Raw genomic sequence first — 19,361 nt, 5'->3', positions numbered from 1 at the left:
TTAAATAGTGTCAGGATTCACCTTAATACCCAACGCCCCATGGACTGTAAAGCACTCTTTTATATAAACCATTTAGAGTTGTAACATGACATTGCTCTCAAAGAACTCAAACACAATTGCAATATCTGTCAGTTCCTTCTGAATTTTTGGGTTTCTTGCCATTAGGCTGAGAACATTTAAATTTAGTGTTAGCTCTGTAGCACCATTTTTGGCAGCCTTTTCTTGTCACAACTTAATTGGTGAGTGGCAGTTTTATTTTGCTCACTTTTCTTCCTGAGCACAGTAGTTCTGTTAGGATGGCTCCTCGCTGACAGCAGAAGACTGATATACTGTATATCTTTTTTGTTAGTGGGATTAAATTTTAGTATTACAAATTCAGAGAAGAATGTTATGCGCATAACATCTCTTCACTGGCAACTTGACGTGAAAACATTAACCCTCTCATTCTACTTGTAGGCTGTATTTTCATAGGCTAAAGAAAATTGGCAAATTATTAACATAATGGTAATACACACACAGCCCCAGTGGGTCACTTCAGACCATGCTAAGCACAAGTGCCTATAAACATCTAAATATCTGAGAACTGGTAAGGTTTTAAAAATGAGCATTTCCAATGGTACAACTTGTGGTGAGGGAATAATTTAGACTGTGTTTTTTAAAACAAAACCTTCATGCTTATGGAGAGATGCTAACTGTCAGGGGCTAGGAAAATATCTTTGGTATGGAATACATTATCAATTACTGTCTTTTGTATCTTCCTCTAAAGAAATGGTGCTAGCTGCTGTTTGATTAGACAGGGTTACTTGTCTGATTGGCATGGCAGTTTAGAACATGGAAACTTGTTTAATGTGAAGTGAAAACACTCTGTTCAAAGTACCTGTAAATTACTAGAAGCAGAAGGAGGAATTAGCTCTAGTCTTCCCCAGAGCTGTCCCTAGGCATACACAGAGTATGCAGCTGCACAGGCCACCACTCAATATGGGGCACCCCTTTGCCCCCCCGATGCTGCACCTGTGTTTGCCTAGCACAGCTGGGGGGCAATGATTCCTCAAGCAGCCCCAGTCCCTTGGCCTACACTCCAGCCTGCCCCCAGCCCAATTCCTAGGCCCTTCTACTCCCCTGCTCCACCTCTGAGCCTCACAGCCCAATCCTCCAGCCTGTCCACCCCTCCGCACCACCTCCTGGCCTTAGCAGCCAAATCCCCCTGCTTTAATCACCTGTCCCCCAGCTCAGATGGTCCCAATGTCCTGACACCCTGTTCCGCCTCCCTGCCTACAGCTCAGGTGGGGGGCACTGCTCCCCCCTTCCACCTGCTGTCCCACAAGACTCCTTTCCCTGCTCCTGCTCCCAAATCCCTGCAGATTTGCTGCTCTGTACCCTGGTGGGAAGGGGGATGAAGGTGCTCAGCTGAAGACCTAAGGACAGTCCTGGTCTTCCCTAACCCAAATATCAAACCTTCTCAAAGTAAGTGGGGATGAGGTTAAGGCAAGCACACGATACGAGCCAGGCCACAGCTTGCCTATGGAAACAGGCTTTACCTCACAACAACCCATCTTTTTGTTCCAGTTGTACAGTTCTTAACACAATGGGGTCCTGGTATATTACAAATGAAATACATAAACATTATTAATCCTCTAAACCCCATTCCAGATGGAAAATTAAAGAACAGTGGTATGTTTTCTACCAACTATCTACATTTTTAGAGTGGAAGTGGCGGTTCTGAAGCTCTTTCTCATCCTTACCAAAGGGGGTGCTGTTTAAAGAGCCATATTGTACATTCTTTTTATTCAGCTAAACCTAACATTGACTTATTGGCCATGGTTGGAAACGAGTCTTTGAATGGCTCTAGTGCATCAGGCTGCTGTATGTTCTCATTTACTTTTATACTGATAGATATGGCATGATAGCATGCAAGCCAAATATCAAAGGAACCTGTTCACTTAGATCTTTCTCAGGGGCTATGACAAGTATTTTTAAATGATAGCTTTATAAGAGGAAAGTAGAAATGATCACTGAAATAAAATGAATCACTAAAGGTGCAAATGAATGAATAAGATGTTGGTGGTAATGATGATTTAATTGTCTTTACAATACCATTGTACTTTCTTGTACTTCTTTTTTTAAATTGCCTAACTTAAGTTATAGTACAAGCATACCCTTAAATGTATGTTTATACTGAAAACTTAAGTCAGCCTATATTAAGTTGACTTACATCCATTGCAGAATAACTGTGGTGGTACATGTTTGCACTAACCTTCTTGGTCATTGGTGCATGTCCTCCCCAGGAGAGCTTTCTCCCATCTAAGCAGGATATTGTGGGCAGCTGAGGCTGGGTCTTTCTCAGCTCCATAGGTAGATCCCTGAAAGAAACCTTGGCTGCACCTCAGGCTCTCAAGGTCCTGGCAGGCTGACCTTTGATTCTCTGCCACAGTTGAGAGCTGGGGGAAGCTGCCTGGAGCTTTTTGCCCAATCTGTTCCCCACTGGGAGCTAATTTCATGGCTTACTGGGCAGTGAAATTGAGAAGGCAGTATCGCTTCCAGCTAGGAGAAGGGTTAGAAGTCTCTTAGATGGAAGCTGGAGTTTTCTTGTCAATTTCACTGTTCTTGCCATGAACTTGATTAGAGAATTGATGTAAGGGATGTAAGGGTTACATAGACCCTACTTTAACTTAACTGTACTAATGTAAATCTTACATTTCTTTTGGAAGTGACATTATTATGTTGGTATAGTGGGAGGAAGGGTGCAGTGTAGACATACATATAAGCAGGTCAATGTAAACTGCCTTACATCAGTCTAATTTTGTAGTGTAGAGCACAAATATGTAAAGTAAAAATTGTCTTAAGTTCAGATTTTCTAGAATGAAGAACATTGTATTTTAATTAGGTGGTCATGAAAGAGTCTAGACTTGAGGAAATCCTGGGGCAGGATATCTGCTTCTGTAAATGGGGACAGCAGCATTGACTTCAGTATGATTTAGTGTAGAGCGGTGTCTTTAATTCTGATAAACTGTAGTGGAAAATATATAAATAGTTGTTCTGTTCTGGGTGTTCATAAAATGGTGCTCACTTACAAGCAGTTCTACTGCAGCTATTTTTTGCCCCGTCTCTCTTGTGACTCTCTTGTGCTCATTTAAACCATCCGAGAATCTGGGGCACTGTTTCAGAATAGGATTTGTTGTTGGAGCTAAAATCTCAGTGTTCTCATTTTCACTTTGAGGGTGGAACACAATTGCCACAACAGTAAATACAGCCTAAGACACTCAAAATTGAAGCATAGGCCACATTCATATATCAGATTGTTGAGAGAGATGCTTAAGGGGTCATAACTATCACTAGGCATAATAGTCTGTCCAGAAGCTGAGATCGTATGTGTGACGTTTTTGTATATGGTGGGAAGCCAGAGCAGGGGCAAGGGAAAAGGTGAGACATAGACAAGCAACAAACTGAGAGCAGAAAGAGTGAACCAGCAAATTTAAAACATGCTGTGACACTAGAAGCCTAGAGACAGGCTTTGGGTCAGAGGTTCTGGATGAAAGAAAATTGGCCCTGTAAATTAAAACTGCTTTTTTTTTCTCCCTTTTGATTCTTCCCTGGATTTACAAAGGCTTAAATTTGTTCATACTTTATAAATAAGCTCAGCAAAAATACAGTAATGCATCATCAACCTGTAGTCCAAACTGGAACATCTCCAGGACACTGAATTTCAACTAGTCATGTGGGTAAAATGAGTGTCTTCTTTAAAAAAACAAAAAAAACAAAAAAAAAGAGTCAGTTCCTGTGTTGATGGTAGCTATAGTTTTGACTAGCCAAATACCATAGTTTCATGTATTGCAACTTGTACTTAAAATAATCCTCCTCAGTTGTCTGATCTTTTCAAAATAAATAAAAGATAACATCTTTCCTAACAATGGATGCCCCTACATATCACTCTGCTGTCTCCCATAGAAACCAAAATGGGAAGTGGCATGTGGAGAAGGTGAATACATAAGATGCCACTTCCACTGGATACTTCTGGTGGAATACGGACTATTCTACATGTGAATAACCATGTTTCCCTCCTAAACAATTCCACACTACACATTGTCTGTGTCTAGACTAGCCCTGAACTTCGAAGGGGGCATGATAATTAGTGTGTCAGGAGATTGCTAAAGAAGTGCTGTGGTGCACATGCAGCACTTCATTAGGCTAAATCTTCCCCGCGGCAACTTTGAAGTGTGAGACTTCGAAGTGCCAGCTTGCGTGTAGCTGCAAGTCAGCCGCGAGTGCTTCGAAGTGCCCACGCTCCTTTGAATTCCCTCTACTCCTCAAAAAGCTACACACAAGCTGGCACTTCTAATTTTCACACTTTGAAGTTGCCGCAGGGGAGATTTAGACTAATGAAGTGCTGCATATGCACTTCGTTAGTAATCTCCCAACACCCTAATTACCATGTCCCCTTTGAAGTTTGGGGCTAGTCTAGACACAGTCATGGAAGGCCATAAAGTAAATACTGTTAGGGATAATCTTGACCCTACATTGTATGTGACAAGCCCTTCCAAGTTGGAAAGGTCACAACAGTAGCTGGAAGACAGGAAAACAACAGGAGCGTGTCCTGATGTTATTGATGGGAAGACCAGAATAAGTCACTATTCTTGTTGCATCAGGATACATCTGGTAAAGTGGGTTCCAACCCAGGAAAGCATATGCTTAAATCAATTTGCTATCCTTTACTTCCAAAAGTTTGCCTTTCTTCAGGGGCAGCTCTAATTTTGTGAGGCAGATTTGATACACTCTATTTTAGATGAATTATATATGGAGCAGTCTTATGGAGGTTCTCTCTTTGTGATTTCTTGTCTAGTTGTTTCCCTTAATCAAAAAATAAAAGTTGACCAGAGGTACCTTTTAGTGTCTAGATAACCATATATGTAGGGTACAGTAAGGGATTCTCCAATGTGCTTTTTAGTTTTAAAATGGCTCTTACAGTAGGATACTTAAGGGCATGGGTTTTTAGCTTCTACTTTTTGTTTAGAGAAAATATTTTGATCGGCAGCAACAAAAATTATCTAGTTTTTTCTCTTCAAAAATGAGTCACTGTTATAGGGAAAGTTTAAACTGTGAATTAAAAATAGACTTCTAACTGATTGCTTGGGGCTTTCACTGAGTGTCAGATGCAAGGGCAGTAAATGTAGTTTGATTTGCCCTACAATACCTTTTGACAAGTAAATATCTCCTCTCCATTTGCAGCTACGTGCAGATCCTGCAAAAATGTTGCTGATCATCTCAATTTCATACAGATTTGTAAGATCAGGGACTAAATTCTTAGCTATGTAACAGAAAGAGGTGACAGGAAGAAGGTCATCTATATATCCTTGTACATGGTGGACAATTTTTGTAGCTGCACAGTGAAAACCTAAAAAAAACCAAAAACTTTTTTTTATTTATGTTAAAATTTTATGAACAAGAAAGTGAGAATTTTACCTATAGTGAAATATCTTCTGTGAAGTAACCAAATTATTTATTATACCCTTATGATTTTGAGGAGCATGATGGGAGGAAATGAAAACACCCTCCACATAGTCTTGCTATTCTGGCTCTGTTCTCTTGAAGGTTCCTAAGGGATTACCAGCCTTGTGGATAAGGGGGAAGACTTGGTATACCCAAACTTTAGCAAAGGATTTCATATAATCTTGAATGACCTTCTTATCAATACATTAGGGAAATAAAACATAGATGGGGCTATAATAAGGTGGATGTATAAGTGGTTTGATTACCATTCTCAGAGAGTAGATACCAATAGTTCACAGTTATGCTGGAAGGGCATAGCAAGAGGGTTCTGTAGGGATCAGTCTGGGGATTGATTCTATTCAACATTATTGTAAATAATTGAAATAATGTCATACAGAATATGCTTACAAAGTTTGCAGATGACACCAACCTGGGGTGGGGGTGGTTTGCAAGTACTTTGGAGGTAGAGTTATAATTCAAAATGATCTGGACAAACTGAAAAAGGGTATGAGGTAAATAGGATGAAATTCAATAAGGACAAGTGCAAAGTGCTCCATTTATGTATAATTTACAATCTACATTCAGTTTCCCTCATCAAAATGGGACATGATTACCTAGGAAACTGTACTGTGGAAGTGGATCTAGGGGTCATATAGGACCACAAGTTAAGTGTAACTCAGCAGTGTGACACTTGCAAGAAAGCAGACAATTCTGTGATGCATTAAGGGGAGTATCAGAAGCAAGACAGATGAAGTAATTATTCTGCACTATTCTGTGCTGTTTAGGCTTCAGCTGAAGTACTGTGTCCAGTTCTGGGCACCACATTTAAGGAAAGATGTGGAGAAATTGGAGAAGGTTCAGAGAAGAGCAACAAAAATTATTAAAGATCTAGAAAACATGACCTATGAGTGAAGATTGAAAGACCTGGGTTTGTTTAGTTTGGATAAAAGAAGACTAGGAGAGGGCATAACACACTTTTAGGTACTTGAAAGCTGGTACAAAGAAGAGGGAGAAAATTGTTCTCCATAACCACTGATGATAGGGCACATAACAGTGGGCTTAAATTGCAGAATGGGAAGTTTAGTTGGACATTAGAATAAAAAAAACCTGTCAGGATAGGTAAGCACTGCAAATAATTGCCTAGCGAGGTTGTATAATCTCCATCAGTGGAAACAGCAGGTTAGACAAACATCTGTCTGGGATAATCTAGATGGTGCTTGGTCCTGCCATGAGTGCAGGGGACTGGACTCAATGACCTCCCCAGTTCTAAGACTCTAGGATTCTATACATTATCTATCCAAGTTAGAATTATGAAATTCAAAAAACCACAACAGCTAAAGCAAAATTAACACACACAAGTGCTTTAAGAAAGTCCCTCTGTTCCTCCATTTTCTGCATTTGGATTCAAACTAAACACTGCATAATGTTTTTATCTGAGAAGGAATTATTTTTATGTGCAATAAAACACATTTTCAAAGCAAAGCAACCTGAGGTGAAATAATCAATCAAAATATACTTATTCTAAAACAACCTAAAGCCTTTTTGCTCACTGATTTATGCAGTAGTTCATTTCCCTCCCCCCCCCAATAGCTCTGACTCAATGACATACCCAAAGCTGATATTTGAGCCTATGTCTACACTAGCACTTTTTTAGTAGCTTATTGTGATGGACCTCTTCCCATGCTTTACAGAAAATGGGCTATGAATATAAATGTGAATAATTCAGAGATGCTTCACACAAATGCTTTTTATAACCTATCCTTTTCAGTGGTATACTCTGCTGGATCTGTAAATCTCTTTTTGTCCATGTATCATTTTTGTATTTGAAGTTATGAATATTGTCTACATATTTGTACTCCTAATGTTTGTTTCTGTGAAACCCTTGACAAAAGGCTTGACTAACTTATTGTTAGAGGATGGTTTGTGAGGGAATAGCAATATTTGAGTGACAAAAGATGTGACCAAGCCACATCTGAGAACTTTGCTTATTCATTCTGTAGTACCCAGAGGCACTGAGACCTCATCTGGGGTGAGTGAAGTCTCTGCTCCACAGCCTCGGCATACTACAATTCAAACCAGCAAATAGGCCATGTCTGATTGTCACACGAGCAAGTCACCTGTCCATGTCCTTTTTAGGAAATCTGCTCTTTGTGGAAAGTATATTCCAAGATGAACAATGGAAATCCTCCACAGTGGAAGGGTATAAAGAAGGCCATGAAGGCTCCTCTGTCTTTGTCTTCAGACTGTCCTGGAAATAGCCTGACACACCCTAGGTGGGATAAAGCTTTACAGCGAACTAGAGACCCAGGTCAGGGTAAGTGAATTTTTGACCTGAACCTTTTACCTGATAGCTGTACTGCAGGCGGTTAGGGTAAGAACTCAGAAGTAACTAGGTTCTTAGTAGAATAGAACTTCCTTTGTGTTTTATTTTGTTTTAATTGGATAATTCAATTTGATCTGCCTGTTTTACTTATAACCACTTAATTCTTATTGTTGTTAGTTGGGGAGGACTGTCACTGTGCATATCTCTCTTTCATCAAAAAGGGGGAGTTTTCCTGATGAGCTCTCACCATGCAAATATTTTGCACAAAGAGAGGATATATTCGCAATTTTGATTCTTTTTGAGGGTTGATTTCCTGGGTGCTGTACCCTACAATAACATTGTCCCTGACCTATGGTTAATCAGTCTCTGTATTGCTTTGCATTGGGGACAGTAGCCCCAACTTAGTGTCTCGTCCAGGGGAGAAAAAGGATCTGGCTCAGCAGGACAGGGTGGTGGGGAGCCCCAGAGAGCAAGAAGGCAGGTGTCAGTGGCATGATCAGCCCACTGGGGAACATCCCAAAGGGTCTTCTATGACCACACCTGTTACACTTATGTTGCTCAGGGAAGTGTGGAAGGAAATATACAACCTGATCATGCTAAGTTTCACCTACAGAGCACTAGTGTGAGCAGCCCCAAGGAAGAAGGAGAAGCACTACCAGGGCACATTGTAGATGGTTTAATTTTATTGATGGATTTGGTTTAGTGTTGTTAGTGTTTGTTTTTTTAATGTACTCTGATTTTATAAATGAAATAAATAGTGTGAATACAGATGGTATTTGAGTTAAACTACTGGAAATTAATCTTCAAATATTGTCTTGCAATTTGTGCTGTACCCGTGTTATCTATACCTACTGTAATATATTTTACAGTCTAAATTCTTGTTAGTTGTAGCCCCAGAGATCATAGGGGTTAGCTGGCTTGCACATTAGATTTTTCCTTCTAGAGACCTGGATTTAATTCTTGGCTCAACTTGCATGTTCACTGATCTCATTCTGTTTCACATTTGTACACATAACAAATCAAACATGTTGCAAAGGGGCATGATTGACATGCTTTGATCTGTGGAGCCCTTACCCTGGACTGGTAGATGTCTTGAAGGTCAGGACTGAGTCATGCTGTCAGGGCTACACAGGGAAATTTTTATACAGGATCCATGCTTATATTCACATTGCAGCTGTTGTTGTTATTTTCATTACTCTAAGAAGTTCAAGAAATACTTTGTTTGTTTGTTTGTTTGTTTTAGATGGACAAGTCCTTAGTATATTACATGTATTTGAAGCCAGGGACACAGACTTTTTTTTTTTTTAAATCATCTGTGTTAAATAAAATCTGTTGTATTAGCTTTAGCAGTCTAGAAAACATTTCCATTTTTGATCCATGAATGATGTCAAAAATAACACTTTCCCAGATGTGATCTTTAGCATGTACCAATCTCAGTATGGTACATGAAAAGGAGGCTTGCATGTTAATGCACTGAACAGGGAGCCAGGAGATCTGGGTTCATTTTCCAGCTCTACTGCAAACTTTGTGTAACTTTGAGCAAAATCCGGTCTCCTGCTGTACAAAGGAGATAATTACTTTTCAGAAGTGTTGTGACTCCGAATGCATTAAAGTATCTGAGGTAAGCATTATAGGAATTCCTACAAGTAATACCTACACTTAATCATGTTTACACTAGCTCTCAGAGAAGGTAATATTCATTCAATTACGGAATTATGTTCATGCAAAAAGTGCAGTAAACCCTCCATTTTATGGACCCCAATTTAGTGGACTTCGCAAAGAAGGGATATCTGGTGCCCCCACCCATTCTGTTGTTCCCAAAATACACTTAAACAGGGCCCATTAGATCCTAAATCCACCCCACCCCTCAAAAAAGTATCTTAGGAAACTTACCCAGAACTGCCGGAGCCAGAGATGCTGCCGTTATCATGACCAACAGGGCCGTTGGGTCCAGCTGCTGCAGCTAGAGAAACAGAAGTGGCTGGAGCCTGCAGAACATCCAGGACTGCTACCACCAGAGCCACCATGCATTCCTCCCACCAGGGTGGGACACACTTGCATAGGCACCCCATCTCTGGTGGGAGGAGCACGTGGTAGCTCTGGCAACAACTCCTCCAGGCTTCAATCAAGGATCCAGCCACGGCAGAGTCTCCAGCTAGCTCCAGTTTCTATGGTGGGACTCCAGCCACCGTGGATGCTTCAACTGGCTCCAGTGGCAAAGCTGGAGTCTCCAGCCACGGTGGGGATGAGCCACAGCAGGGGCTACAGCCAGCTCCTATGGCTTCAGTGGAGCTCCAGCCACTGATCCGGCAGCTGTGGTGAAGTCTTCTGTCACAGTGGGGCCCCAACTGCTGTTCCAGCATCCCAGCCACAGCAAAGGCTCCAGCTGTGGAGGCAGGCTCCTAAGGCTCTCCCAACAGCAGCAGCAGCAGTTCCAGCTCCAGCTCCAGCAAATGTGAGTTACCAGCATTTTTGGGGGGAAGGCAGGACTGGAGCTGGGGAAGCTTGGAAGGGATGGGTGGGATGTAAACCTTCAGATTTAATGGACTTTCAGGTTTAATGGACACCCCTCTCTCCCTATTAGTCCATTAAATCAAGTGTTTACTCTGTTAGTAACCTCAACAAATATTAATACATTGACTGCTCTGAACCTTTCACTAAGGTCTGATATTTTCATGCCTCTGATTCAGATTTAGGAAGTGGGACATCAGTCCTATCCTGGAATCTAGGCCAGCAGATTCTTTAACATTCATGGTGTCCCATTAACTTCAGCACAGGTGTCCTCTTGGCTGTCATCCTCCAATGATTTGCACTCCAGATGTGTATCGTAATGATTGTTCGCTGGTCTCATAACATCCATTTATTGAACCATCTGGTTTGAATGCCTGATATCATTTTTAAGAGATTACATCAATACAGTATTAGTCTTAGAAAGATTGTTAATGGAAAACTGATGCCCTTCAGCTATGTTCATTTCCTCGAGGCTCATGCTATGATTTCCAATTCTTCTTTCTGATACATCTGGGAAAGACTTTTGTTTTTGTGATTTCATATTATATCTGCTGTAGTTTTACATAGACTAGAAATATATTTTCCACTAAAAATGTTTCATCATGCATTCTTAGCCACTTATTTTGGAGCCTAGCCAGGGATTCCTGTCATACAGAGATGCTGATTTGTCCATTTTGCTATTTCCTTATTTCCACCACTCCTCTGAAAACAGGCTTATAAATTAGAAATAAATAAAACCAGTTGATGGTTTTAATTTCTCAAAAGCAGGGGAGATTGACATCTAGGCTATGTCTACACTAGACAAATTTGTCAACAAAACTGACATTTTGTTGACAAAATTTGCAGAGCATCCCCATTACAAACATGTTCTGTCAACAATAAATGGACAGAATGTGATACTTCTATTGACGGCGTTCTGCCATTATGCCATGGAGCAGAATGCCCCTCTGGACAGATTCTGTTGACACAAAGCCAGAGTGGATGTTCCAGGGGGACTTCTGTTGACAGAAAAGTCCTCCATGGTGCCAGCTAGCTGCCCCTCAGGATGCCCTGTCCACAGCAATTCCAGCTCTATGCTCCCTGTTGCCAGCCATTCTTAAAGGAGCAGGGAGCTCTGGAAACCCTATGGCAGATAGTTGACAGTGGAGAAGCAGCCCAACAGAATGCTGTGTGTTCCACACCTCAGAGACATTCCTTCTCACTGACCCCAACTCCAAGCAGCAAGCCAGCCAGCATGCAACTCCCCTGGACCTCTGAGGAGCAGCTGGGGGAGTCCCAATAGTGCCCCCAGGACACAAAATGCTGGGTCCTGTCCTGGACCAGGCCTAAAGAACAGGTCTTAAGCAGCCTGTGGCCTGATGAGGAGACCCTCCAGGACCCCTCAGCAAAGAGGTGCAATGTACCTGCCTACACCTGGCTGACCACTGCCTTGGTGGCATGCGACCACCCCACCCAGCCCATGGAGCAACTGAGGACCAAAGTCAAGGAGCTGAGGCAGAGGTATGTCCAGCCAGTGGTTGGGGCAGAAGCAACCACCTGTCCCTACTACATGGAGCTCCATCAGCTCCTGTGTGGCAATGACATGTCTCCTCCAATTGCCCCTGTTGATACTGCAAAAGATTCTCCCCCCTGAGGAGGAAGAGGAGCACCCCAGGACCCAACCCCCACTGGAGATGGACACAGGGTCCGAGGCCAATGGGAGCACCCTAGTTATTGCCCTGGACTATGGCCCCTCCAGATGGGCGACCTCCAGGGCATTCTTGGAGCTCTTTGAGGGTCCCTCTAGAAAGTACCCCATGCATCACTTACCCCAGGGTATGGGGGGCAGCTACAGACAGGGCATGCTGTGAGCCTTGCCAGGCTGGGTACAGGTTGAGAAACTGTTCCCAATGGTTGACCAGGGCTTGCAGCACAATGGAGTAATATCCTTTTCTGTTTATGAACCTGGCCACACTGGCGTCTGGGGCATGGATGGGGATGTGGATCCTGTTGATTGCCCTGAAGCAGTTGGGGATCCCCAGGAAGCATATGGTCGGGGCCATTTAATAGAACAGCATGAATAAAAGAAACTCCTAATTAATGTCCACTCTTGAATTTTAGGTCCTAATAAGTAATCAGTCATAATTTTTATTGAGCCAAAAACAGCCATGATTAGATGCAGCATATCTGTCACTAGCTCATTCTGATAAAAACAACAACCAGTTTATCCTTACAGTCTGCGGGGCTGACAGCCACTGTGGGTCCTGAGCAAGGTGGAAGGGGACCCAGCTCCCCAACTCCTCAGCGGGTGGAGCCAAAGGTAGAAAAGGCAGGGCTTAGGGCAGTCAGTTCTGGGGTTCTCCCCAGACTCCATCAGATCCACAGGTGGAGTGGCGACACAGTGCTGACACGGAGTTTCAAAGGGGCTCAGAGCTCCAGCTGCCATCAGTGCTACTTTGGCAGTGGCCAGAGTTCTGGGCCCCTTTGAAATGCTGTGTCCAGAGGCAACTACCCACTTTGCTTCCCCACTGTGAGTGTGCCTACTTACAGAAATCTTCAGGGAGAACAAAATAGAGCATTAATCAATGGCCCTGCATTCTCTTTTTTCAGAAGTATAAAAATTCCACCGCTCTCTTTGTTTTATATTCTCATAGGTTCCTTTTGAAATATATCCTGTGCACATTTTGGATTAGAAGTAGGAAAATGTTTTTTTTTGCTAAATCATTAGATGAGGACTCATGGCATCTAGAATCAGTTCATATCTCTCATCCATAAACTTCCTGAGTGACCGTGGGCACATTATTTAATCTGTTGTACCTCAGGTTCCCCTCAACTGAAAATGGGAATAGTCACCTTTTTCTCTACCTCACGTGTGTTGTGGAACTAGATTTGTTTACAAGGTGCACATATGCTATACTGATTAGGTCTATGGAAGTAGATTGCATTAATAATCAACTCTTGTCTTTTTCTGACTCTTTCAAGATGTAATTAATTCCCCGTTGTATCTGTTGTCCTTTGAAGTTGGATTAGCCAAGATACCATAATTATGCATTCTTTATGTCTGGGAGTGTCTTTGTCCTGAAGCTAAAAGAATTAATGTCCGAAGCATGACAAGCTTTTTCTGCTTCTTGCCAGTCTATGGATAGAGTATATACTGGTTTTGGAATTCTTGTGTACCTATCTTGTCCCTTCACACCTTAAATCAAAGTTTATCTCAATTTTGGTAAGCTAAAATGGTTATCTCTAACTGGGCAGATAAGGAGACTGATGAAAATGGTGTATTTCCAGATATGTTGAGCTGAAACCCCACATGCAGGACTTGTGTCTCCACAAAGCCAGACTGTATTGGACAGATAAGCTTTTCATTGGATATTACTCATAAAGTAGGTCTCCCTACCTCTGAGGAATCCTTGCTGCCACAGATTTCTGCAGGTTCACTTAACGAGGCAGAAGGCTTGGCTGTCTCTTTACCAGTGTTCCCCTCTCTCTCTTTTTTTTTCCCCGTCCATGTGCACCAAGGCATGTGTGGATGTGCACCAATAGACATATGCTGCTAGTTGTGGGTGACTGTGAGTGCTCTGAAAATTGACATGTGAATCTCCCTTGGGCATCCACCCAAGAGCTCAGCTTAGAGTGAACACTGTTCTTAAACCTGTTGCCATGATTTGCAGTGATCTTCATAGTAGCCTTTTCATCTTTCAGCTTAGAGGAAGAGACACCGCCTTATATTTAATAAGAAACTCTTTCCATTTTATATGTGCCTTTTATTTGAAGCTCTCAAAGCACTTCATAAAAGTGAACAAGTATTGTCAACTGAGGCACAGCCAGATTAAATGAGTGTCCTCAGGTCATGCAACACATTTCACTTAGAGATTACAATAGAACTCTGATGGCCTGTTAGATACTGATGCCCAGGCCTGATGATGGGCGAAGGGAGGAAACGGGGAGGCTGCCTGCAGTTGTCAAGGAGTGTCGGGGGAGAGCCCATTGCCAAAGTGTGGACAATGCTGAGGGCTGACTACCCTTGCCCCAGTCCTTTCAACTCTTCGCCTGACCCTTCCAGGAGCAAAGCAATGTCCTCTCTCCCACCTTGCCCTGGGGCCCACCTCTGTGCTAAGCTTGACACATTACCTCACACATTTGATGTTTGTTTCCTGTTTTCACCAAACTGGTGTGTTTAAAAATTTATTCTGTTTGAAATTTGCTGTTTAAAGGAATTGCTTGCTTGCTTTACACTCCTTCTTGCAAATCATGAGCCCTTGCTTGACTACACTCTTTTTAAGGCTTCACATGAACATCACAATAGAAGTGATCTTGAGTAGATAACAGAGAGTTAGCACTTTTCCCCAGACAATCTGTCATCTCATTCCCTGAATATGTCTTTCTCTTCTAGATCAGTGGTTCTCAACAAGGAGTATGTGTGCCCATAAGGGGGAGGGTGGAGATTTTCCAGGGGGTACATCATCTCCATAAAGATATTTGCCTATCTCCATCACAGTCTACATAAAAATACAGGCAAAGCTCATCCAAGCCAAAATTTCACACGGATATTTATTTCACACACAATTAAATTTCAGCTTATAATACACAGAAGTACAATATTTAATATTCCAATTAATTTATTTTATAAGCATACCATAAAAATCAAAGAAAGAACATTTTCAGCAATGCTGTGCTGTGACATATATACTTTTGGATCTGACTTTGTAAGCAAGTAATTTATATGTGAGATGAAATATGGAATGCTCAAGGAAAATCAGACTTCTGAAAAGGGTATAGTAGTATGGAAGAGGTAGAGAACCACTAGTCTGGAATATCTGCACTTGGTAAGGTTTACTTGGAACGATAGTGCTGCATTTGTAAAAAGAACCATTAATTACTCTTACAAAATTCTTTTTTTTTTTTTAATGGAGAAAGTTATTTTAAATTCAAAATACTTGTCAACCATAATCTCAGTATTCCCTGTTTTTCAAAAGCTCATTTGGTGGAAACCAAAACTTTCTTTGTACAGGTTGAACCTTTCTAGTCCATCACTCTTTTGTCTTGCAACATCCATAATCTTGCATGATTGTAGTTAATTGAATAACCACTTCTCATGCATGTGGCCAAGTTTTCCATGGTCCCATAAGGTTTTTTCCAGCAACCAGTCCTGGCTGTCATGTCTTGAACTATTTTGGTACACTGTAGTATCCCAAAATAGCTACCCCTCATCTATGCCACACACCTATCATTTTGAAATACCTTTTGAAATAATGGGCATGCTATGATGACAACCCTGTATACCTTGCCACAGGAGGAATAAGAGATGCCTTGAAATACCACTTTATTATGACAAGTAGCACCATTTAAGGCAGCACCATGTGCTGAAATAGCCTATTTCGAATTTGACTTGAAATAATCTATGCAATCTGCACAGTGCAAATTGCAGAGCTTATTTCAAGTTTAGGCTGCAGTGTAGACATGGCCTAAATGTCTTCTAAGAGCCCACTAAGCAGCGGAAGTGTTGGTAATGTTCTGGACAATAGTAACATACTTTGGGCTGGCAAATTTTCTCGTTTGGCACTGGTCAGGCACTGAGGGTGCCAGACTAGAGAGATTCCACCTGTACGGAAAACTAAATGCTTCTAATCTGGTGAACTGAGGAAGAGGAAAAATCTTACATAATTGAAATAGTTTCATTTCATGCATGAAAAAAAAAAACCCTATGGTGCAGAATGTCCTTGTGAAAAATGTTCCAAATGAAAATTAATTAGATAACAAGACTTTCAAAGTGTTTCAAAATACTCATGTAACAAGAATTTTCATGGCAGATAAGTTAAGGGTCCTGAATAAATTCAGGACCTGCTCTGTTTGAGGCAGCCATGGGACTGTTTATTCCCTCAAGTGTGAGGAGTTAGAAGAAATGTCATAGTAGTGGGAGACAGCAGCTCATATATAAGAGGTGGTAGAATAAGGGTAAACAGCTGGGCTGCGTCTACACGTGCACGCTACTTCGAAGTAGCGGCAGTAACTTCGAAATAGCGCCCGTCACGTCTACACGTGTTGGGCGCTATTTCGAAGTTGAAATCGACGTTAGGCGGCGAGACGTCGAAGTCGCTAACCCCATGAGCGGATGGGAATAGCGCCCTACTTCGACGTTCAACATCGAAGTAGGGATGTGTAGACGATCCGCGTCCCGCAACATCGAAATAGCGGGGTCCTCCATGGCGGCCATCAGCTGGGGGGTTGAGAGATACTCTCTCTCCAGCCCTTGCGGGGCTCTGTGGTCACCGTGGGCAGCAGCCCTTAGCCCAGGGCTTCTGGCTGCTGCTGCTGCAGCTGGGGGTCCGTGCTGCATATACAGGGTCTGCAACTAGTTGTTGGCTCTGTGTATCTTGCACTGTTTAATGAAAGTGTGTCTGGGAGGGGCCCTTTAAGGGAGCGACTTGCTGTTGAGTCCGCCCCGTGACCCTGTCTGCAGCTGTGCCTGGCTCCCTTATTTCGATGTGTGCTACTTTGGCGTGTAGACATTCCCTCGCTGTGCCTATTTCGATGTTGGGCTGAGCAACGTCGAAGTTGAACATCGACGTTGCCAGCCCTGGAGGACGTGTAGACGTTATTCATCGAAATAGCCTATTTCGATGTCGCAACATCGAAATAAGCTATTTTGAAGTTGGGTGCACGTGTAGACGTAGCCTGGTTGTGCATACTCTCTTTTTAATTGATTGGTTGAGAAATCTTTCCATCAACCATGATGGTGAACTCAGTGAACCCTTTCAATAAAAATGGCAAAGAGAAAGAGACATGATGAGTACCGACATTTTCAAAAGGAGTGAACAGACTTGTATGCATTTGTGGATAGGTCTGGATCTCCAAGCTGTATCATTTGTAGTGACAGACTCTCCTCAAACAAAAAAATCTAACATAGACCGGCATTTCATGGCAAAACGTGTAGTATTTGCTGCAAAATACTCAAGGGTGATGTGTGACAAGAAGCCTGTGAAGAGCTGCAGTGAAAGATGAACATTGGACATGGTCTAAAAAAAGATGGGAGCTTAAACTCCACAAGTTTTGTTGGCTCATAAAGCATTATTTAAGAGGGGAAATGTTTTGCTTATTGTTTATTACATGAAGAGATGGATGCTTAAAATTGGTCATGAACTATTTGACAAGTTTCAGAACAAGGACAAAATCATTCAGTGAATTCAAGACACACTTGGTGTCTTTTGGTGAATTGGTGAAAAGAGTTCATGACAGAGCTGTGAAAATGGGTCATCAAATCAACAAGTAACACATGCGAAATTTGAGTACAGCTCCTTATTGTTTTGGATGAAAAAAACCAACATCTGTGATGTTAATCAGTTGTGTATTCTGGGACGATATATTTGTGGAAATGCTGTGAAGAAATTATTGTGATTTAACCAAAGAAAAATCAGTCAAAGGTTGAAGACATACTTGAAACTGTGGTGAACTTTGTAAATGAGAAAGAAACACAGATGGATAAAATTTGTGGCTGTGTGTACAGATGGTGCACATAGCATGGTCAGCAAATATGGGGAATTCCTTACTTTTTTGTCAGAACAGTTGAAATGCCTACTTTTTAACTTTCATTGCATTGTGCAGCAGAAAGCACTTTGGGTGTGTCTACACTTGCATTCGTCAATCGAAAGAGGCATGTAAATGAGGCAAACTGAAAATACAAATGAGGTATAAATTTGCATATTACACACCTCATTTGCATATTCTAATTTGGAAAGAGCTTCTTTCGAAAGAAGGAAGCCCATGTAGATGCTGCTTTTTTAAAATTCTTCCCTTTATTTAATGGGAAGAAGGATTATTTCGAAAATGGGGTTTACTTTCAAAAGAGCAGTGTCTACACTGTCTTTCTTCTTTTGAAAGAAGCTCTTTCCAAATTAGAATATGCAAATGAGGTACATAATATGCAAATGTATACCTCGTTTGCATTTTTGATTTACCTCATTTGCATACCTCTTTCAAAAGAGGAATGCAAGTGTAGACACACTCTTTATGTGCAGTCTCATACAACTGAATTTAGAAATGTAATGGGAGTGGTCATTTGTATTGTCAATTGGATTCTTGCCAAAGCCCTTAATCAACATCAACTGCAGTCACTAGTCAAAGAAGTAGGTTTCAAATACCGCAATCTGCTAATTCACATTTGCTGATTCTCATGGCAAAGTTTTGGCATGTTTTGCCAAGAAAATCAGAAGTCATTGTTGGATATGAAGTGTATCAAACATGCCGAGCTTTCAGACTATGACTAGTTGCTCAAGTTTTACTATATTGTTGACATTACTGGTGACTTGAATGAGCTGAACCTTAAGCTATAAGGGCAAGGAAATACAATCCTTACTCTGAAGCCGGCAGCGCTTGGATCTGAGTCAAAATTGACTGCATTCATCAAAGACCTTGAAATGGCAGAGTGGCACATTTCAAAAGATTACAAACATTTCATGATTCATATGAGAGAGAGAGAGAATCCAAGTAACAACCTCAATTTGAAGCAACTTGCCAGGTTTGTTTCTGAGCTCCTGATGGCATTCAAGTTTCACTTTGTTGACTTTTGCAAATACAGTGCTCTGTTCAAGTTTCTGATTCATCCACATAAAGTGTCCATTGAAGAACTGGATTTGTCAGTTGTTACAGGCAACTCAGTCAGTGATTTGGAAATGAAAATAGCAAATTTCAAGGAGAGGATTTTTCCTGATTTAGAATGCCTTGCTCAACAAGCTGCAAAATTGGCAAAACTGCACTAACGGGCCAACATGAAGAAATTAGAGCATAATGATAATCTGATTCTGCAAACTTGGAAAGAACTTCCTGTTACATACAACAAAATGCAGAATATCAGCTTTGTCTTACTTTCAGTGTTGGACTCCACCTATATGTGTGAGCAAGATCTCTCTCATTTGAATCCCATCAAAAGTTATTAGTGCTCAAGATTGATACAAGACAGCCTGAATGCAGGCATGAAGCTGAATTTGACCAGTTATGATGTAAACTTCAAAGACATGCAAAAAGACACAGCAGCAGAAATAAATTAAAGTAGTTCATCTGAACCACT

This window comes from Carettochelys insculpta, chromosome 2, assembly GCF_033958435.1.
Source record: "Carettochelys insculpta isolate YL-2023 chromosome 2, ASM3395843v1, whole genome shotgun sequence".
Taxonomy (NCBI): Eukaryota; Metazoa; Chordata; order Testudines; family Carettochelyidae; genus Carettochelys; species Carettochelys insculpta.
The sequence above is the reverse complement of the archived record's forward strand: the minus strand, read 5'-3'. Positions refer to the sequence as shown.